A 24,223-nucleotide genomic window follows, 5' to 3' on the forward strand; every position below is an offset into this window, starting at 1 on the left:
AACTGCAACCTCACTATTAATACTGAAATGTTAATGATGATTATAAAAATAGCAGCAACTAATAGCAGGACAATATTTCTATTCCTGACACGTGCAACGCGCGTTCCAGCTACGCGTGGAAGATGCAAGTCTACACCGGCAAGCCCGACAAGCGCGGCCCTCCCAAAAAGCACCTGGCCACTCGAGTGGTCGTGGACCTCACCGAGGGATTGCCGCCGGGACGCAATGTCACGTGTGACAACTTTTTCACGCGAGCTCGCCGACAGGCTCTTTCGCGAAAGAGGCCACACCGTGCTGGGCACTCTGCGATCGAACAGACCCGAGATCCCCACAGAGCTGCGCTGCGTCAAGGGCAGGGCCGTGGGCTCCGTGGAATCTGTAGTACTCGGCGGCTCGCGGCACGAGGACGAGGAGGAGAAGGAGGAGGAAGAGGGCCAGACACGATCATCCTCTCCTACGTGGTCAAAACGAACAAGAACGTGCTGCTCCTCACCACCGCTCCTCGCTACCACCACCGCTCCGGCCCCGGCCTAGCCGCAGCAGCAGCAACAGCAAAAGCATCGGCAGCAGCGGCAGCAGCAGCAGGGGCGGCAACGGCGGCGGCGGCAAACCTCCCTTGGTGCTGCATTACAACCGCACCAAGGGAGGCGTCGACAACCTGGACATGGTCGTGAGCACGTACAGCTGCAGGTTAAAGACCTGCAGGTGGCCCGTGGCCCGTGGCCCTTTTCCACAACATGGTCGACGTGGCGGCCTACAACGCGTTCGTGCTCTGGAGGGAAATTCACCCCGACTGGATGGCGGGCAAGCTCAACAAACGAAGGCTCTTCCTCGAGCGGCTGGGCAAAGCGCTCGCGCGCCCCATGATCGAAGCCAGGGCGTTAGCGCGAGGAGGAGGAGGTGGAGGAGGAGGAGGCCTTGTCTACTACTACTACTACTACTACTGAGGCCGACGATGCCGATGCTAGTACTACTCGCACCGCCGACGCTACACCGCGCAACTCCTCTCCGGTCAAGAGGCGAAGGTGCCGCGTGTGTCCCAGGAGCAAAGACGTCAAGACCAAGATCCTGTGCCACGAGTGCCGAGCGTACGTGTGCACCAATTGCGCCGTCACGTACTGTCCCAACTGCGCCGCTTCACGCAACGCCGCTTCGAAGACGCCGCCGACGTCGTAGTAACACAAGCGCCCCTCGGGGGTCCTAACGACCCCCTAGCGACCCCCACCCTAAACATCATCATAACACATATGCCCCGAGGGGGTCGTAGCGACCCCCACCCTAAACATCATAACGCATATGCCCTGAGGGGGTCCTAGCGACCCCCACCCTAAACATCATAACGCATATGCCCCGAGGGGGTCCTAGCGACCCCCCCCCACACCCTATCACTATCATCATCATCATCATCATCAACACCATCATCATAATAACACACACGCCCCTCGGGGGTCACCACGACCCACGCCCCGAGAACAGGCGGGCGCACAAGGGTTAAGGAGTAAGTTGCAGCTACAGTTAAACAGAATTTCTTGAATTGAACCTCATGTATTCATGCAGTGGTTCCCAAACCTTTTTTGCTAGGCCCCCCTTTGTTTTACAAGAAAAATGCCCCCACCCCCCGCACGCGCACTCACACACATCCACAAACACATCCGCCAACCACACCATATTTTGCTCCATTGCGGTTTATTTCACACCTCAAAAATTTAGTAAACCATTAAGCAAATACAAGTAATCTGCAATAAATTACAGGTAGTAATAAAATAAACTACTAACTCTTTTATGCTGCATCCACACCTACATGGGTATTTTTGAAAACACAGCTGTTTCTGTGCATTTGGACCTTTCGTCCACACATAAATGGCATTTCGAATCACCGAAAGCGGAGATTTTTTAAAACTCCTTTTTTGCATTTATGTGTAGCCGAGGAATACAGAGTTCGTCACACAACATCAAAGGCATGTGCCTTTTTTCACGTTTACATGAGATGAATTGCAGAATGGCAGATAGAGACAAAATATTGTTACTGTTAATCTGACTATCTGCAGGTTTTACACGCTTACACATACACACGCAGTTACTGTCCCTCCATTTAGAAAGGCAGAGGCGTCACGGTGTGATTATTTTACGTGTAGTTGTTTTTTTTCCTGTGTAATAATATTCAACATTGCTATTAATACATTTTTCAAAAAATGCCTCTCTGTGCAAAAATGGGTTTAAAAACATAAACAGCTGTGGGATACTGTTTGTCCGTGATTTGAACCGAGGGAACAAATCGTGGCAGGATCAGCCTGATATTATTTGTATCCCACTGTAACTTTACTGTATAAAGAGCTAACATCTCCAAAATGTCAGGAGTAGTTAGTCATTACAAGAAGTGTTTGTGAACTAAAAATCAAGAATGTGGGATACTGTTTGTCCGTGATTTGAACAGCCCAACGCGTGCTCCCCGCGAAGGGAAAACCAATTCTGCAGGGGAGACCTACCTTGGCACTTGTGCAGGTGAAACCAAAGGCAAGATATGCTTCGCCATATTTTTTAGTCTTTGGCTTAGAATGAAGTTGGTTTGGAAACATATTCAGTAGTGATGTGTCGTTCGCGAACGAAACAGCTCTTAGAGCCGGCTCTTTGAAGTGAATGACGCGAGCTGGCTCCTTATTGGGAGCCGTGGGTTTTTTGTTTTTTTTTTCTTTCTCTCACCCTCTCTCTCGCCCTTTTTTCCGCTTCACTCCGCACGTGAGCCTTGTGCTTTGCGCTGGGAAGAGGGGGAGGGGCGGTAGTTACAATCGCAGTGAACAGAGCCAGAGGGAAAGAGAGAGAAAGAGAGCCAGGGACGTCACATTAGAAAGGTATAGTAATCATCCACAACTATTTTCAGTTGCGGATGATAAAGGATTCAGAAAGGTTATTCATGCAGGCCTATATGCCAAAGAATGTGCATCTTCTTTTTGTTTTCATATTTTAATTTGTATTTAATTGTGTTGTGGTTTGCAGTGTTTTATGGTGTTTCACTTTAAATTTGTTCAAAAGGAAAAAGCTGAAAATTTAAATAGTTAAAAGTTTAAAATGTAAATAGTTGGTTTTCGTATTATATGATTTATTTATTACATTTTATGCGGAGTGAATAAATAAAGTATATTTATGGTAGCCCTTAGAGACAAAGCACGTACAAACTCCAAAACACGTACAAACTCCAAAACACGTAAAAACTCCAAAACACGTAAAAACTCAGACGCACGTACAAACCCCAAAGCACGTACAAACTCCAAAACACGTAAAAACTCAGAAGCACCTACAAACTCCAAAACACGTACAAACTCAGAATCACGTACAAAAGACAACAGAAGTGTTCCAGAATGCTAGGCGCAGTGTTGAGCTTTTGTTATCTCATGGCTACACAAGCCAGGAAGTATCAACGACCAGATTTGATGTGTGGTAGTAACAGGTAAATTAACTTTTTTTTAAATTATTTGAATATATATGAGTGCTTGTCTATAAATACACAAACAATACACATGTGCTTTCAATTGTGTAATTTAAGTGATCTAGGTAGCTCTGTTTTGGAAGTTCAGTTAATGCTAGAAATGTGTTTTGGAGTTTGTACGTGCTTTTTGGAGTTTGTATATGCTTTAGAGTTTGTACGTGCTTTGTCTCTAGGGGCCATATATAAATAAAACCACTTTTTTTACATTAGTAATTCCTTTTGTGCATAATTTTATATTCTTGTTAATAATAAATTAATTAAAGCAACAAAACAACCTGAAGAGCCGGTTCGGAGCCGAAAGAGTCCGCTCTTTTTAGTGAGCCGAGCCGAAAGAGCCAGATCTCTAAAAAGAGCCGGAAATCCCATCGCTAATATTCAGCGATGCTTCATCTCCTGCTTTGCATTTCAGTGGGCGCCCCGTGCTAGCAGTGTCCAAGCGTTTTTTGTTTTTTTTCCTTTTCATACCGCGGGCCTCACACTCTGGTGTTACTTCGTGATCTATTGGCCAACTACAGCTGGTTCAAAATGCTGCGGCAAGGCTTCTGACTGGCAAGCGGAAGCGAGAGCACATATCCCCTATACTTGCCTCGCTACACTGGCTGCCAGTAAGTTTTCGAATTCATTTTAAGATCTTGACACTTGTTTTTAAAACATTGCATGGACTAGCTCCTATATATCTTTCTGATCTTTTAAATTGGTATACTCCGGCGAGATCTTTGAAGTCTGCGGACCAAATGCTTCTAGATTTAGACTAAAACACAGAGGAGATGGGGCTTTTGCTGTGACTGCTCCAAAACTGTGGAATAAACTGCCTCTAAAACACTGGATACTTTTAAAACTCGTTTAAAGACCCATTTTTACTCTTTGGCTTTTAATTAGGGCCCGAGCACTAAAAGTGCGAAGGCCCTATTGTATCTGCTCCGTTTCTTCTTCTTATTATTATTAGGGCCCGAGCACTGAGAGTGCGAAGGCCCTATTGTATCTGCTCTGTTTCTTATTATTATTAGGGCCCGAGCACTGAGAGTGCGAAGGCCCTATTGTATCTGCTCCGTTTGTTATTATTATTAGGGCCTGAGCACTGAGAGTGCGAAGGCCCTATTGTATCTGCTCCGTTTATTATTATTAGGGCCCGAGCACAAAAGTGCGAAGGCCCTATTGTATCTGCTCTTTTTCTTATTATTATTATTATTATTATTATTATTATTATTATTATTATTATTATTATTATTTCGGCAAATGAATCGGCCTTTTGAGGGCCTAAACATGCTCGAAAACTCATGAAATTTTGCACACGCGCCAGGTCTGGTGAAAATTTACGTATTTTAATGTCCGTGAGACATGTCCAGGGAAAATTGGCTCAGTAGCGCCACCTAGAAAAATGAGAAACGCGAGCCCCCGAGATGGGTATGACCTACATGTATAAAACTTGGAACACATATCTAACGTTCGGAGACGCACATAAAAGTCTATTATGATTTGGCGCTATATAAATAAAATTGAATTGAATTGAATTGAATGTCCTAAACCCAACAGGAAGTCCGCCATTTGGAAGTGAAGGTGACATTTTGGCTCTAATTTTGCCATTTCCATGCCTCGAACTTTTGCGAACTCCTCATTGGAATTTCATCGTACAAGCTTCATATTTGGTCAGTGTCAACTACACACCTGGGCCATGTTAAATTGCGGAGCTTTTGAGTTTTCGGGATACGGTGAGGCCGTGGCGCCACGGCGAATTTTGATGACTCGCCATGAAAATCTTATTGCCTCTCATTCTGTCATACATTGTCCGACCTTGACCAAAGTGGACACATATGATAAGGCTCCACCCCTGAACATATTTCAACTGCCATATTTGACATCAGGTACAGCGCCACCTAGTGGGAACAGGAAATGTCATGTTTTACACTTTGGGGTACAGTATTGTAATGGGTGACATCTGCAGCCTCAAATTTCTTCAGGAAAGCCTTAAGGAGTTGGTCTTGGGTTACAGAGAAAACTGTGAGTTTTCGCTGAAGGGTGTGACCCCAGCAGCATGGCGAACATTGAGGTCTCGCCATGAAGAAACAAATTAGTGTAACTCAATGAAATCCAATCTGATCAGTACCAGACTTTACAGGCATGATGTCAGACCCGCCCTGAACAGATTGATGTGCCCATTGTCAGGAATACGTAGAGCGCCACCTAGTGGCAACAGGAAATGTCATGTCTTTCATTTTGTTGTACTGATTATCACAGGTTCATCGTGGCTACCTCAAAAGCGGTGATTATCACCATCAGTCCCTCATGATGCTTCTGTGCGAAAATTGTGACTTTAAACTGAACGGCGCACCCTGGTGGCAACGCGGTTCACCATGAAAGACGAAGTGGCTTTTGAGGGGCTTGGAAGTGGAAGCAGGAAATGTCATGTTTTACACTTTGGAGTAGAGTATTGTGATGGGTGACATCTGCAGCCTCAAATTTCTCCAGGAAAGCCTTAAGGAGTTGGTCTTGGGTTACAGTGGAAACTGAGTTTTCGCGAAAGGGTGTGACCCCAGCAGCATGGCGAACTTTGATGTCTCGCCATGAAGAAACAAATTAGTATAACTCAATGAAATCCAGTCTGATCAGAACCAGACTTTATAAGCATGATAACAGACCCGCCCTTAACAGATTGATATGCCCATTGTCAGGAATACGAAGAGCGCCACCTAGTGGCAACAGGAAAAGTCATATCTTTCACTTTGTTGTACTGATTTTCACGGGTCCATCGTGGCCACCTCAAAAGCGGTGAATGTCACCATCAGTCCCTCATGATGCTTCAGTGAGAAAATTGTGACTTTAAACTGAACGGCGCACCCTGGTTTGCAACGCAGTTCACCATGAACAATGAAGTGGCTTTTGAGGGGCTTGGAAAGTTTAAAATGTCTTGAAATTTGGCGCACAACTCCAATATGATGACGGCTTTCTTGTTATGTGACCATTTTCGTCGAACAACGCAAAGTGGCTCCACAGCGCCCCTACAAAATTTCAAAACATCAGCCCCTGCTCTGTTTTATGTATGAGTCTGAAACCTGGTAAGCTTTTGGAAGATATCAAGATGTACAAAAAGTCTCTTGGAGCAATATCCGAAGTCCAACAGGAAGGCAGCCATTTTAAAATTAATGTGTAATTTTGGCGTCATTTTCCCTAGTTTCAGTGCTCATAATTTGACGAACTCCTCCAAGGGATTTCATCATTCTGAACCAATCTCCAGTGTGTGAAATCTAAAGACCTTTGTGATGTTAAATTGCGAAGCTTTTACGTTCAGGGAAACGGGTGGTCATGGCGGCACGTGGAGTTTCACTCACTCGCCAAAAAGCAGTAATCTGCTGTCACCAAAAACACAATGTCCAATCTCTCCCAAAGGTAGCAGGCATGATGAGACTCGAGGTCGGAAATGTTTGTTATACCATTTGTCAGTAATGGTTAGAGCGCCACCTAGTGGCACGACTATAATAATGGTTGAATTAGATGCAATGTTAGCTGGTGGTTACATGCATGAATTCCATCAATGTGACATCAGATCGGACGCACTGGTTTTAGGTTTTGGGCGTGGCTCGGACGTGCTGGGGTGCGAGGGGCCCTCATATCGCTGCCTGCAGCTTTAATTATTAGGGCCGGAGCACCGAGAGTGCGAAGGCCCTATTGTATCTTCTCTGTTCATTATTATTATTATTATTAATATTATTATTATTATTATTATTATTATTATTATTATTATTATTATTATTTTTCATTGAAATGAATTGCCTTTTGAGGGCTTTAACATGCTCAAAACTCATGAAATTTTGCACACATGCCAGGTCTGGTGAAAAATTTTGTATTTTAATGGTTTTATATATGAGCACTGGGAAATGGCTCTGTAGCGCCACCTATGCCTTGTTAAATGCAGCCCTACGAACACATCTTTTGAGCTACATGTATGAAATTTGGCACACATGTGTATCATGCCAAGACGAACAAAAAGTCATTGGGACCATTGATGCAGACCCAACAGGAAGTCCACCATTTCAAGTGAAGGTGACATTTTGGCTCCAATTTTGCCATTTCCATGCCTCGAACTTTTTCGAACTCCTCCTTGGGATTTTGTCATTGAAACTTCATATTTGGAAAGTGCCAACTACACACCTGGGCCATGTTAAATTGCGGAGCTTTTGAGTTTTCGTGATATGGTGAGGACGTGGCGCCACGGCGAATTTCGATGACTCGCCATGAAAATCTTATTGCCTCTCATTCTGTCATACATTGTCCACCCTGCACCAAAGAGCACACATATGATAAGGCTCCAGCCCTGAACATATTTCAACTGCCATATTTGACATCAGGGACAGCGCCACCTAGTGGGAACAGGAAGTGTCATGTTTTACACTTTGGAGTACAGTATTGTGATCGGTGACATCTGCAGCCTCAAATTTCTCCAGGAAAGCCTTAAGGAGTTGGTCTTGGGTTACAGTGAAAACTGTGACTTTTCGCGAAAGGGTGTGACCCTCAGCAGCATGGCGAACTTTGATGTCTCGCCATGAAGAAACAAGTTAGTATAACTCAATGAAATCCTGTCTGATCAGTACCAGATTTTAAAGGCATGATGTCAGACCTGCCCTGAACAGATTGATGTGCCCATTGTCAGGAATACGCAGAGCGCCACCTAGTGGCAACAGGAAATGTCATGTCTTTCACTTTGTTGTACTCATTTTCACATGTTCATCGTGGCCACCTCAAAAGCGGTGAATATCACCATCAGTCCCTCATGATGCTTCAGTGAGAAAATTGTGACTTTAAACTGAACGGCGCACCCTGGTGGCAACGCGGTTCACCATGAACATTGAAGTGGCTTTTGAGGGGCTTGGAAAGTTTAAAATGTCGTGAAATTTGGCGCACACCTCCAATGTGATGAGCGCTTTCTTGTTATTTTACCATTTTCATTGAATAGCGCAAAATGGCTCCACAGCGCCCCCTACAATATTTCAAAACAACAGCCCCTGCTCTGTGTTTTATGTATGAGTCTGAAACCTGGTAAGCTTATGGAAGCTATCAAGAAGTACAAAAAAGTCTCTTGGAGCAATATCCCAAATCCAACAGGAAGTCAGCCATATTGAAATTAATGTGTAATTTTGGCGACATTTCCCCTTCTTTTGAGGTAACTTTCTTTGACGAACTCCTCCAAAGCATTTCATCAGATTTACACGATCTCCAGTGCGTGGAATCCAAAGACCTTTGTGATGTTAAATTGCAAAGCTTTTTATGTTCAGGGAAACGGGGTGGTCGTGTCGGCACGTGGAGTTTCAATCACTTGCCAAAAAGCAGTAATCTGCTGTCACTCAAAAACACAATGTCCAATCTCTCCCAAAGTTCGCAGGCGTGATGAGACTCAAGGTCGGAAATGTTTGTTATCCCATTTGTCAGTAATGGTTAGAGCGCCACTTAGTGGGACGACTATAATAATGATTGAATGAGATGAATCGTTAGCTGGTGGTTCTAGGCATGAATTCCATCAATGTGACATCAGATCGGACGTGCTGGTTGTAGGTGTTGGGCGTGGCCGACGCGTGCCGGGTGCGAGGGCCCTCATAACGCTGCTTGCAGCTTTAATTATTATGTGTGCCTATGCCAAGAGGCAGACAATTCTCTTACGTGTTGCTGATAGCCGGCTAGCTAGCTAGCGCCGCTAGCGTAGTTAGCTAGCGCCGCTAGCGACCCTTCGTGAAAAAGCACCCAGGCTTGGCTTACATTGAGGCGGGTGAAACTCGTGTCAGCACCCGGTCGCTCGCCGACAGTATGTGTTTTAGCTGGACTTATTTTTCGTTTATATGGGCCGATGATGCTGGAAACCGAAGGCAGGAGCGTGAGGTGAACTGAATTTCAGGTAAGAAGTTATGAACTGCACTCTATTTGGGTCAGACATAAACCGAGTGTAGGTGTAATTTATTTTCGTTGACCTTTACAATCGTACTGCCACGGAGTTTATATACAGCTGTGTGCGCACTAAGTTACTGACGTTGGACTTTATTTTATTCACAAGGGTTAGTTCATAGAGTTGCCGTACAAACGGAATCGCCCCACATTCAGAGAAAACATTATGATTTATTCTGTCGTACTGAAGCCTCCCTGTCATTCTCTCGCGTGTTGAAACGTCAATCATGAAACTGATCAATGATCGGCTGTTCGCTCTTATTTATCGCGCTAAACAACAGCAGCACGTTTAAGCTTGATCAGCTGTTGTTAGAATTCTTTTGATTTTAATTTCTAGTATCAGCTGATGTTTGCTGGAGCATGAAGATGAAATCAGGAGATGTCCTTACTGAATCATCAGAGCTGAACTGGTGATGGAGAAACAGGTTTACCTTTTAGGTGACATGAATGAGTTGAAGGAAGTTATGAACTGTTTCTGACAGACAAATAAACACCAAGCTCCTTTTTGTGTAGCTGACAGCTGGTAACTGTACAGGGGCGGATCTAGCAAAGCTTTTGCCAGGGGCCAGGTAGGGCATTAACAGGAAAGGTGGACACAAAGTTATACTTTGATTTCTTACTCTCATATAAAATACTTAGCTTTTATTAAATAGTTATCTGAATCTTACAACCAAAGTTTGTATAATAATACACAAGATTGGCTGTAGACCATTGTTCATCATTCAGAACACTGTAAAAATAAAAAACAAAAAGTGAATGTGAAAGTGCATAAATATTTATTTTACGTGTTTGATGTGTGTGCAGGGCGTGGTCTGCAGTGCCGCTGCAGGGGAGGTGGACCCACCTGAGCGGCACCTGCAATCATGCCTCTCGGGCGTTGTCTGTGCTCTCTCGGCTGTTTTTTTGGTGTGTGTCGGGCTGTGAGTTGAAAAGCTACAGCCGGCTGTTTGGGTAAACCAACCATGTGTGAAAAGTGGTCCATAACGTAATGCTTCAAAGCGTATTCATGCAAACATTGTCGGATCTGCCGTGGTACAATGGGACTTCTGCTCATGAACCTGTGTGCACAGCGTCTGCAAATCGGCGCTGTACAAAGTAACTTCATCTTTACACAAAACTGTAACCTGTTATCTGTGAAGCGTGAGCGGTGTTTGTTTTTACCATAGTTCATGGTGGAGAATGGCTGCTCTTCTGAGTTTTGCTCTCTGTAGCCGTATGAATGGCAGACTACAGTGATTAGCAGCGGCATAGGCACACTTAAAATTTCTTCTGAAATTTTCGCTTTCTAGTTATATTATTATTATTCAGGCAAAACAAGGGCCTTTTTGAGGGCTTTAACATGCTCGAAAACTCATGAAATTTTGCACACATGCCAGGTCTAGTGAAAAATTTTGTATTTTAATGGTTTTACACATGAGCACTTGGAAATGGCTCTAGAGCGCCACCTATGCGCTGTTAAATGCATCCCTACGAACACATCATTGGAGCTACATGTATGAAATTTGGCACACACGTGTATTATGCCAAGATGAACAAAAAAGTCTGTGGGCCCATTGACGCAAACCCAACAGGAAGTCCGCCATTTGCAAGTGAAGGTGACATTTTGGCTCTAATTTTGCCATTTCCATGCCTCGAACTTTTTCGAACTCCTCCTTGGGATTTGGTCGTATAAGCTTCATATTTGGTCAGTGTCAACTACACACCTGGGCCATGTTAAATTGCGGAGCTTTTGAGTTTTCGCGATACTGTGAAGCGGCGGCGCCACGGCGAATTTCGATGACTCGCCATGAAAATCTTATTGCCTCTCATTCTGTCATACATGGTCCGACCTGGACCAAAGAGCACACATATGATAAGGCTCAACCCCTGAACATATTTCAACTGCCATATTTGACACCAGGGACAGCGCCACCTAGTGGGAACAGGAAATGTCATGTTTTACACTTTGTTGTACAGTATTGTTATGGTTGACATCTGCAGCCTCAAATTTCTCCAGGAAAGCCTTAAGGAGTTGGTCTTGGGTTACAGTGAAAACTGTGACTTTTCGTCAGAGGGTGTGAGCCCTGCAGCATGGCGAACATTGAGGTCTCGCCATGAAGAAACAAATTAGTATAACTCAATGAAATCCTGTCTGATCAGTACCAGACTTTACAGGATGATGTCAGACCCTCCCTGAACAGATTGATGTGCCCATTGTCAGGAATACGTAGAGCGCCACCTAGTGGCAACAGGAAATGTCATGTCTTCATTTTGTTTTACTGATTTTCACAGGTACGTTGTGGCCACCTCAGAAGCGGTGAATATCACGATCAGTCCCTCGTGATGCTTCAGTGAGAAAATTGTGACTTTAAACTGAACGGCGCACCCTGGTGGCAACGCAGTTCACCATGAAAGATGAAGCGGATTTTGAGGGGCTTGGAAAGTTTAAGAAGTCTTGAAATTTGGCGCACACCTCCAATGTGATGAGGGCTTTCTTGTTATGTGACCATTTTCATTGAATAGCCCAAAATGGCTCCACAGCGCCCCTACAAAATTTCAAAACAACAGCCCCTGCTCTGTGTTTTATGTATGAGTCTGAAACATGGTAAGCTTATGGAAGATATCAAGATGTACAAAAAAGTCTCTTGGAGCAATATCCCAAATCCTACAGTAAGTCAGCCATTTTAAAATTAATGTGTAATTTTGGCGACATTTTCCCCTCTTTTCAAGCATCGTTCTTTGACGAACTCCTCCAAGGGATTTTATCACATTGCCGCGATCTCCTGTGTGTGGAATCTAAAGACCTTTGTGATGTTAAATTGCGAAGCTTTTTACGTTCAGGGAAACGGGTGGTCATGGCGGCACGTGGAGTTTCAATCACGCGCCAAAAGCAGTAATCTGCTATCACTCAAAAACACAATGTCCAATCTCTCCCAAAGGTCGCAGTTATGATGAGACTCAAGCTCGGAAATGTTTGTTATGCCATTTGTCAGTAATGGTTAGAGCGCCACCTAGTGGGACGACTATAATCATGATTGAATGAGATGAAATTTAAGCTGGTGGTTAAATGCATGAATTCCATCAATGTGACATCAGATCGGAAGCGCTGGTTTTAGGTGTTGGGCTTGGCTCGACGCGCCGGGGGTGCGAGGGCCCTCATATCGCTGCTTGCAGCTTTAATTATTATTATTCTTATTAGGGCCCGAGCACTGAGAGTGCGAAGGCCCTATTGTATCTGCTCCGTTTCTTCTTCTTCTTCTTATTAGGGCCCGAGCACAAAAGTGCGAAGGCCCTATTGTATCTGCTCTGTTTCTTATTATTATTAGGGCCCGAGCACAAAAGTGCGAAGGCCCTATTGTATCTGCTCTGTTTCTTCTTCTTATTATTATTATTATTATTATTATTATTATTATTATTATTATTATTATTATTATTTCGGCAAATGAATCGGCCTTTTGAGGGCCTAAACATGCTTGAAAACTCATGAAATTTTGCAGACGCGTCAGGTCTGGTGAAAATTTACGTATTTTAATGTCCGTAGACATGTCCAGGGAAAATTGGCTCAGTAGCGCCACCTAGAAAAATGAGAAACGCGAGCCCCGAGATGGGTATGACCTACATGTATAAAACTCGGAACACATATCTAACGTTCGGAGACGCACAAAAAGTCTATTATGGCCAAGTCCTAAACCCAACAGGAAGTCCGCCATTTGGAAGTGAAGGTGACATTTTGGCTCTAATTTTGCCATTTCCATGCCTCGAACTTTTGCGAACTCCTCATTGGAATTTCATCGTACAAGCTTCATATTTGGTCAGTGTCAACTACACACCTGGGCCATGTTAAATTGCGGAGCTTTTGAGTTTTCGGGTTACTGTGAGGCCGTGGCGCCACGGCGAATTTCGATGACTCGCCATGAAAATCTTATTGCCTCTCGTTCTGTCATACATTGTCCGACCTTGACCAAAGTGGACACATATGATAAGGCTCCACCCTGAACATATTTCAACTGCCATATTTGACATCAGGGACAGCGCCACCTAGTGGGAACAGGAAATGTCATGTTTTACACTTTGGGGTACAGTATTGTAATGGGTGACATCTGCAGCCTCAAATTTCTCCAGGAAAGCCTTAAGGAGTTGGTCTTGGGTTACAGAGAAAACTGTGAGTTTTCGCTGAAGGGTGTGACCCCAGCAGCATGGCGAACATTGAGGTCTCGCCATGAAGAAACAAATTAGTGTAACTCAATGAAATCCAATCTGATCAGTACCAGATTTTACAGGGATGATGTCAGACCCGCCCTGAACAGATTGATATGCCCATTGTCAGGAATACGTAGAGCGCCACCTAGTGGCACCAGGAAATGTCATGTCTTTCATTTTGTTGTACTGATTTTCACAGGTTCATCGTGGCCACCTCAAAAGCGGTGAATATCACCATCAGTCCCTCTTGATGCTTCAGTGAGAAAATTGTGACTATAAACTGAACGGCGCACCCTGGTGGCAACGCAGTTCACCATGAAAGATGAAGTGGCTTTTGAGGGGCTTGGAAAGTTTAAAAGTCTTGAAATTTGGCGCACACCTCTAATGTGATGAGGATTTCTTTTATATGTTCATTTTCCTTGAACAGCGCAAAATGGCTCCACAGCGCCCCCTACAAAATTTCAAAACAACAGCCCCTGCTCTGTGTTTTATGTATGAGTTTGAAACCTGGCAAGCTTATTGGAGATATCAAGATGTACAAAAAGTCTCTTGGAGCAATATCCCAAATCCAACAGGAAGTCAGCCATTTTAAAATTAATGTGTAAATTTGGCGACATTTTCCCTCTTTTCAGGCCTCATACTTTGACGAACTCCTCCAAGGGATTTCATTAGATTTACGCGATCTCCTGTGTGTGGAATCTAAAGACCTTTGTGATGTTAAATTGCGAAGCTTTTTACGTTCAGGGAAACGGGTGGTCATGGCGGCACGTGGAGTTTCAATCACTCGCCAAAAGCAGTAACCTGCTGTCGCTCAAAAACACAATGTCCAATCTCTCCCAAAGGTCGCAGGCGTGATGAGACTCGAGCTCGGAAATGTTTGTTATGCCATTTGTCAGTAATGGTTAGAGCGCCACCTAGTGGGACGACTATAATAATGGTTGAATGAGATGAAATTTTAGCTGGTGGTTAAATGCATGAATTCCATCAATGTGACATCAGATCGGAAGCGCTGGTTTTAGGTGTTGGGCTTGGCTCGACGCCCGGGGTGCGAGGGCCCTCATATCGCTGCTTGCAGCTTTAATTAGGGCCCGAGCACAAAAGTGCGAAGGCCCTATTGTATCTGCTCTGTTTCTTATTATTATTATTATTATTATTATTATTATTATTATTATTATTATTATTTCGGCAAATGAATTGGCCTTTTGAGGGCCTAAACATGCTCGAAAACTCATGAAATTTTGCACGCGTCAGGTCTGGTGAAAATTTACGTATTTTAATGTCCGTGAGACATGTCCAGGGAAAATTGGCTCAGTAGCGCCACCTAGAAAAATGAGAAACGCGAGCCCCGAGATGGGTATGACCTACATGTATAAAACTCGAACACATATCTAACGTTCGGAGACGCACATAAAAGTCTATTATGGCCATGTCCTAAACCCAACAGGAAGTCCGCCATTTGGAAGTGACGGTGACATTTTGGCTCTAATTTTGCCATTTCCATGCCTCGAACTTTTGCGAACTCCTCATTGGAATTTCATCGTACAAGCTTCATATTTGGTCAGTGTCAACTACACACCTGGGCCATGTTAAATTGCGGAGCTTTTGAGTTTTCGGGTTACTGTGAGGCCGTGGCGCCACGGCGAATTTCGATGACTCGCCATGAAAATCTTATTGCCTCTCATTCTGTCATACATTGTCCGACCTTGACCAAAGTGGACACATATGATAAGGCTCCACCCTGAACATATTTCAACTGCCATATTTGACACCAGGGACAGCGCCACCTAGTGGGAACAGGAAATGTCATGTTTTACACTTTGGGGTACAGTATTGTAATGGGTGACATCTGCAGCCTCAAATTTCTCCAGGAAAGCCTTAAGGAGTTGGTCTTGGGTAACAGAGAAAACTGTGAGTTTTCGCTGAAGGGTGTGACCCCAGCAGCATGGCGAACATTGAGGTCTCGCCATGAAGAAACAAATTAGTGTAACTCAATGAAATCCAATGTGATCAGTACCAGATTTTACAGGGATGATGTCAGACCCGCCCTGAACAGATTGGTATGCCCATTGTCAGGAATACGTAGAGCGCCACCTAGTGGCACCAGGAAATGTCATGTCTTTCATTTTGTTGTACTGATTTTCACAGGTTCATCGTGGCCACCTCAAAAGTGGTGAATATCACCATCAGTCCCTCTTGATGCTTCAGTGAGAAAATTGTGACTATAAACTGAACGGCGCACCCTGGTGGCAGCGCAGTTCACCATGAAAGATGAAGTGGCTTTTGAGGGGCTTGAAAAGTTTAAAAGTCTTGAAATTTGGCGCACACCTCTAATGTGATGAGGGATTTCTTTTTATATGTTCATTTTCCTTGAAGAGCGCAAAATGGCTCCACAGCGCCCCCTACAAAATTTCAAAACAACAGCCCCTGCTCTGTGTTTTATGTATGAGTTTGAAACCTGGCAAGCTTATTGGAGATATCAAGATGTACAAAAAGTCTCTTGGAGCAATATCCCAAATCCAACAGGAAGTCAGCCATTTTAAAATTAATGTGTAAATTTGGCGACATTTTCCCTCTTTTCAGGCCTCATACTTTGACGAACTCCTCCAAGGGATTTCATTAGATTTACGCGATCTCCTGTGTGTGGAATCTAAAGACCTTTGTGATGTTAAATTGCGAAGCTTTTACGTTCAGGGAAACGGGGTGGTCATGGCGGCACGTGGAGTTTCAATCACCGCCACAAAGCAGTAACCTGCTGTCGCTCAAAAACACAATGTCCAATCTCTCCCAAAGGTCGCAGGCGTGATGAGACTCGAGTTCGAAATGTTTGTTATGCCATTTGTCAGTAATGGTTAGAGCGCCACCTAGTGGGACGACTATAATAATGGTTGAATGAGATGAAATTTTAGCTGGTGGTTAAATGCATGAATTCCATCAATGTGACATCAGATCGGAAGCGCTGGTTTTAGGTGTTGGGCTTGGCTCGACGTGCGAAGTGCGAGGGCCCTCCTATCGCTGCTTGCAGCTTTAATTAGGGCCCGAGCACAAAAGTGCGAAGGCCCTATTGTATCTGCTCTGTTTCTTATTATTATTATTATTATTATTATTATTATTATTATTATTATTATTATTATTTCGGCAAATGAATCGGCCTTTTGAGGGCCTAAACATGCTCGAAAACTCATGAAATTTTGCAGACGCGTCAGGTCTGGTGAAAATTTACGTATTTTAATGTCCGTAGACATGTCCAGGGAAAATTGGCTCAGTAGCGCCACCTAGAAAAATGAGAAACGCGAGCCCCGAGATGGGTATGACCTACATGTATAAAACTCGGAACACATATCTAGCGTTCGGAGACGCACATAAAAGTCTATTATGGCCATGTCCTAAACCCAACAGGAAGTCCGCCATTTGGAAGTGAAGTTGACATTTTGGCTCTAATTTTGCCATTTCCATGCCTCGAACTTTTGCGAACTCCTCATTGGAATTTCATCGTCCAAGCTTCATATTTGGTCAGTGTCAACTACACACCTGGGCCATGTTAAATTGCGGAGCTTTTGAGTTTTCGGGTTACTGTGAGGCCGTGGCGCCACGGCGAATTTCGATGACTCGCCATGAAAATCTTATTGCCTCTCGTTCTGTCATACATTGTCCGACCTTGACCAAAGTGGACACATATGATAAGGCTCCACCCTGAACATATTTCAACTGCCATATTTGACACCAGGGACAGCGCCACCTAGTGGGAACAGGAAATGTCATGTTTTACACTTTGGGGTACAGTATTGTAATGGGTGACATCTGCAGCCTCAAATTTCTCCAGGAAAGCCTTAAGGAGTTGGTCTTGGGTTACAGAGAAAACTGTGAGTTTTCGCTGAAGGGTGTGACCCCAGCAGCATGGCGAACATTGAGGTCTCGCCATGAAGAAACAAATTAGTGTAACTCAATGAAATCCAATCTGATCAGTACCAGATTTTACAGGGATGATGTCAGACCCGCCCTGAACAGATTGATATGCCCATTGTCAGGAATACGTAGAGCGCCACCTAGTGGCACCAGGAAATGTCATGTCTTTCATTTTGTTGTACTGATTTTCACAGGTTCATCGTGGCCACCTCAAAAGCGGTGAATATCACCATCAGTCCCTCTTGATGCTTCAGTGAGAAAATTGTGACTATAAACTGAACGGCGCACCCTGGTGGCAGCGCAGTTCACCATGAAAGATGAAGTGGCTTTTGAGGGACTTGAAAAGTTTAAAAGTCTTGAAATTTGGCGCACACCTCTAATGTGATGAGGGATTTCTTTTATATGTTCATTTTCCTTGAACAGCGCAAAATGGCTCCACAGCGCCCCTACAAAATTTCAAAACAACAGCCCCTGCTCTGTGTTTTATGTATGAGTTTGAAACCTGGCAAGCTTATTGGAGATATCAAGATGTACAAAAAGTCTCTTGGAGCAATATCCCAAATCCAACAGGAAGTCAGCCATTTTAAAATTAATGTGTAAATTTGGCGACATTTTCCCTCTTTTCAGGCCTCATACTTTGACGAACTCCTCCAAGGGATTTCATTAGATTTACGCGATCTCCTGTGTGTGGAATCTAAAGACCTTTGTGATGTTAAATTGCGAAGCTTTTACGTTCAGGGAAACGGGGTGGTCATGGCGGCACGTGGAGTTTCACTCACTCGCCAAAAAGCAGTAACCTGCTGTCGCTCAAAAACACAATGTCCAATCTCTCCCAAAGTTCGCAGGCGTGATGAGACTCGAGCTCGGAAATGTTTGTTATGCCATTTGTCAGCAATGGTTAGAGCGCCACCTAGTGGGGACGACTATAATAATGGTTGAATGAGATGAAATTTTAGCTGGTGGTTAAATGCATGAATTCCATCAATGTGACATCAGATCGGAAGCGCTGGTTTTAGGTGTTGGGCTTGGCTCGACGCGCAAAAGTGCGAGGGCCCTCATATCGCTGCTTGCAGCTTTAATTATTATTAGGGCCCGAGCACAAAAGTGCGAAGGCCCTATTGTATCTGCTCTGTTTCTTATTATTATTATTATTATTATTATTATTATTATTATTATTATTATTATTATTTCGGCAAATGAATCGGCCTTTTGAGGGCCTAAACATGCTCGAAAACTCATGAAATTTTGCAGACGCGTCAGGTCTGGTGAAAATTTACGTATTTTAATGTCCGTGAGACATGTCCAGGGACAATTGGCTCAGTAGCGCCACCTAGAAAAATGAGAAACGCGAGCCCCGAGATGGGTATGACCTACATGTATAAAACTCGGAACACATATCTAACGTTCGGAGACGCACATAAAAGTCTATTATGGCCATGTCCTAAACCCAACAGGAAGTCCGCCATTTGGAAGTGAAGGTGACATTTTGGCTCTGATTTTGCCATTTCCATGCCTCGAACTTTGCGAACTCCTCATTGGAATTTCATCGTACAAGCTTCATATTTGGTCAGTGTCAACTACACACCTGGGCCATGTTAAATTGCGGAGCTTTTGAGTTTTCGGGTTACTGTGAGGCCGTGGCGCCACGGCGAATTTCGATGACTCGCCATGAAAATCTTATTGCCTCTCGTTCTGTCATACATTGTCCGACCTTGACCAAAGTGGACACATATGATAAGGCTCCACCCTGAACATATTTCAACTGCCATATTTGACACCAGGGACAGCGCCACCTAGTGGGAACAGGAAATGTCATGTTTTACACTTTGGGGTACAGTATTGTAATGGGTGACATCTGCAGCCTCAAATTTCTCCAGGAAAGCCTTAAGGAGTTGGTCTTGGGTTACAGAGAAAACTGTGAGTTTTCGCTGAAGGGTGTGACCCCAGCAGCATGGCGAACATTGAGGTCTCGTCATGAAGAAACAAATTAGTGTAACTCAATGAAATCCAATCTGATCAGTACCAGATTTTACAGGGATGATGTCAGACCCGCCCTGAACAGATTGATATGCCCATTGTCAGGAATACGTAGAGCGCCACCTAGTGGCACCAGGAAATGTCATGTCTTTCATTTTGTTGTACTGATTTTCACAGGTTCATCGTGGCCACCTCAAAAGCGGTGAATATCACCATCAGTCCCTCTTGATGCTTCAGTGAGAAAATTGTGACTATAAACTGAACGGCGCACCCTGGTGGCAGCGCAGTTCACCATGAAAGATGAAGTGGCTTTTGAGGGGCTTGAAAAGTTTAAAAGTCTTGAAATTTGGCGCACACCTCTAATGTGATGAGGATTTCTTTTATATGTTCATTTTCCTTGAAGAGCGCAAAATGGCTCCACAGCGCCCCTACAAAATTTCAAAACAACAGCCCCTGCTCTGTGTTTTATGTATGAGTTTGAAACCTGGCAAGCTTATTGGAGATATCAAGATGTACAAAAAGTCTCTTGGAGCAATATCCCAAATCCAACAGGAAGTCAGCCATTTTAAAATTAATGTGTAAATTTGTCGACATTTGCCCCTCTTTTCAGGCCTCATACTTTGACGAACTCCTCCAAGGGATTTCATTAGATTTACGCGATCTCCTGTGTGTGGAATCTAAAGACCTTTGTGATGTTAAATTGCGAAGCTTTTACGCTCAGGGAAACAGGGGGGGTGGTCATGGCGGCACGTGGAGTTTCAATCACCGCCAAAAAGCAGTAACCTGCTGTCGCTCAAAAACACAATGTCCAATCTCTCCCAAAGGTCGCAGGCGTGATGAGACTCGAGCTCGGAAATGTTTGTTATGCCATTTGTCAGTAATGGTTAGAGCGCCACCTAGTGGGACGACTATAATAATGGTTGAATGAGATGAAATTTTAGCTGGTGGTTAAATGCATGAATTCCATCAATGTGACATCAGATCGGAAGCGCTGGTTTTAGGTGTTGGGCTTGGCTCGACACGCCGGGGGTGCGAGGGCCCTCATATCGCTGCTTGCAGCTTTAATTATTATTATTATTATTCAGGCAAAACAAGGGCCTTTTTCAGGGCCTAAACATGCTCAAAAACTCTTGAAATTTTGCACAGATGCCAGGTCTGGTGAAAAATTTTGTATTTTAATGGTTTTGCATATGAGCATTGGGAAATGGCTCTGTAGCGCCACCTATGCCTTGTTAAATGCAGCCCTACGAACACATCGTTGGAGCTACATGTATGAAATTTGGCAGACATGTGTATCATGCCAAGACGAACAAAAAAGTCAGTGGGACCATTGTCGCAAACCCAACAGGAAGTCCGCCATTTTGGATTGAAGGTCACATTTTGGCTCTAATTTTATCATTTCCATGCCTTGTACTTTCGCGAACTCCTCCTTGGGATTTGGTCATTCAAACTTCATATTTGGACAGTGCCAACTACACACCTGGGCCATGTTAAATTGCGGAGCTTTTGAGTTTTCGTGATACGGTGAGGACGTGGCGCCATGGCGAATTTCGATGACTCGCCATGAAAATCTTATTGCCTCTCATTCTGTCATACATTGTCCGACCTGCACCAAAGAGCACACATATGATAAGGCTCCAGCCCTGAACATATTTCAACTGCAATATTTGACATCAGGGACAGCGCCACCTAGTGGGAACAGGAAGTGTCATGTTTTACACTTTGGAGTACAGTATTGTGATGGGTGACATCTGCAGCCTCAAATTTCTCCAGGAAAGCCTTAAGGAGTTGGTCGTGGTTTACAGTGAAAACTGTGACTTTTCGCGAAAGGGTGTGACCCCAGCAGCATGGCGAACTTTGATGTCTCGCCATGAAGAAACAAGTTAGTATAACTCAATGAAATCCAGTCTGATCAGAACCAGACTTTACAGGGATGATGTCAGACCCGCCCTGAACAGATTGATGTGCCCATTGTCAGGAATATGCAGAGCGCCACCTAGTGGCAACAGGAAATGTCATGTCTTTCACTTTGTTGTACTGATTTTCACAGGTTCATTGTGGCCACCTCAAAAGCGGTGAATATCACCATCAGTCCATCATGATGCTTCAGTGAGAAAATTGTGACTTTAAACTCAACGGCGCACCCTGGTGGCAACGCGGTTCACCATGAATAATGAAGTGGCTTTTGAGGGGCTTGGAAAGTTTAAAAAGTCTTGAAATTTGGCGCACACCTCCAATGTGATGAGGGCTTTCTGGTCATATCATCATTTTCATTGAATAGCGCAAATTGGCTCCACAGCGCCCCCTACAAAATTTCAAAACATCAGCCCCTGCTCTGTGTTTTATCTATGACTCTGAAACCTGGTAAGCTTATAGAAGATATCAAGATGTACAAAAAAGTCTCTTGGAGCAATATCACAAATCCAACAGGAAGTCAGCCATTTTAAAATTAATGTGTAATTTTGGCGACATTTTCCCCTTCTTTCAGGCACCGTACTTTGACGAACTCCTCCAAGGGATTTCATCAGATTGATGAGATCTCCAGTGTGTGGAATCTAAAGACCTTTGTGATGTTAAATTGCGAAGCTTTTTACGTTCAGGGAAATGGGGTGGTCATGGCGGCACGTGGAGTTTCAATCACTCGCCAAAAAGCAGTAATCTGCTGTCACTCAAAAACACAATGTTCAATCTCTCCCAAAGGTCGCAGTTATGATGAGACTCAAGCTCGGAAATGTTTGTTATGCCATTTGTCAGTAATGGTTAGAGCGCCACCTAGTGGGACGACTATAATCATGATTGAATGAGATGAAATGTTAGCTGGTGGTTAAATGCATGAATTCCATCAATGTGACATCAGATCGGACGTGCTGGTTGTAGGTGTTGGGCTTGGCTCGACGCGCTGGGGGTGCGAGGGCCCTCATAACGCTGCTTGCAGCTTTAATTATTAGGGCCCGAGCACAAAAGTGCGAAGGCCCTATTGTATCTGCTCTGTTTCTTATTATTATTATTATTATTATTATTATTATTATTATTATTATTATTATTATTATTATTTCGGCAAATGAATCGGCCTTTTGAGGGCCTAAACATGCTCGAAAACTCATGAAATTTTGCAGACTCGTCAGGTCTGGTGAAAATTTACGTATTTTAATGTCCGTGAGACATGTCCAGGGAAAATTGGCTCAGTAGCGCCACCTAGAAAAATGAGAAACGCGAGCCCCGAGATGGGTATGACCTACATGTATAAAAACTCGAACACATATCTAACGTTCGGAGACGCACATAAAAGTCTATTATGGCCATGTCCTAAACCCAACAGGAAGTCCGCCATTTGGAAGTGAAGGTGACATTTTGGCTCTAATTTTGCCATTTCCATGCCTCGAACTTTTGCGAACTCCTCATTGGAATTTCATCGTACAAGCTTCATATTTGGTCAGTCTCAACTACACACCTGGGCCATGTTAAATTGCGGAGCTTTTGAGTTTTCGGGTTACTGTGAGGCCGTGGCGCCACGGCGAATTTCGATGACTCGCCATGAAAATCTTATTGCCTCTCGTTCTGTCATACATTGTCCGACCTTGACCAAAGTGGACACATATGATAAGGCTCCACCCCTGAACATATTTCAACTGCCATATTTGACATCAGGGACAGCGCCACCTAGTGGGAACAGGAAATGTCATGTTTTACACTTTGGGGTACAGTATTGTAATGGGTGACATCTGCAGCCTCAAATTTCTCCAGGAAAGCCTTAAGGAGTTGGTCTTGGGTTACAGAGAAAACTGTGAGTTTTCGCTGAAGGGTGTGACCCCAGCTGCATGGCGAACATTGAGGTCTCGCCATGAAGAAACAAATTAGTGTAACTCAATGAAATCCAATCTGATCAGTACCAGATTTTACAGGGATGATGTCAGACCCGCCCTGAACAGATTGATATGCCCATTGTCAGGAATACGTAGAGCGCCACCTAGTGGCAACAGGAAATGTCATGTCTTTCATTTTGTTGTACTGATTTTCACAGGTTCATCGTGGCCACCTCAAAAGCGGTGAATATTAACATCAGTCCCTCGTGATGCTTCAGTGAGAAAATTGTGACTTTAAACTGAACGGCGCACCCTGGTGGCATCGCGGTTCACCATGACCAATGAAGTGGCTTTTGAGGGGCTTGGAAAGTTTAAAAGTCTTGAAAATTGGCGCACACCTCTAATGTGATGAGGGATTTCTTTTTATATGTTCATTTTCCTTGAACAGCGCAAAATGGCTCCACAGCGCCCCTACAAAATTTCAAAACAACAGCCCCTGCTCTGTGTTTTATGTATGAGGTTGAAACCTGGCAAGCTTATTGGAGATATCAAGATGTACAAAAAGTCTCTTGGAGCAATATCCCAAATCCAACAGGAAGTCAGCCATTTTAAAATCAATGTGTAAATTTGGCGACATTTTCCCTCTTTTCAGGCCTCATACTTTGACGAACTCCTCCAAGGGATTTCATTAGATTTACGCGATCTCCTGTGTGTGGAATCTAAAGACCTTGGTGATGTTAAATTGCGAAGCTTTTACGTTCAGGGAAACGGGTGGTCATGGCGGCACGTGGAGTTTCAATCACCGCCAAAAGCAGTAACCTGCTGTCGCTCAAAAACACAATGTCCAATCTCTCCCAAAGGTCGCAGGCGTGATGAGACTCGAGCTCGGAAATGTTTGTTATGCCATTTGTCAGTAATGGTTAGAGCGCCACCTAGTGGGACGACTATA

Source organism: Oreochromis aureus, linkage group 10 (genome assembly GCF_013358895.1).
Source record: "Oreochromis aureus strain Israel breed Guangdong linkage group 10, ZZ_aureus, whole genome shotgun sequence".
NCBI lineage: Eukaryota > Metazoa > Chordata > Actinopteri > Cichliformes > Cichlidae > Oreochromis > Oreochromis aureus.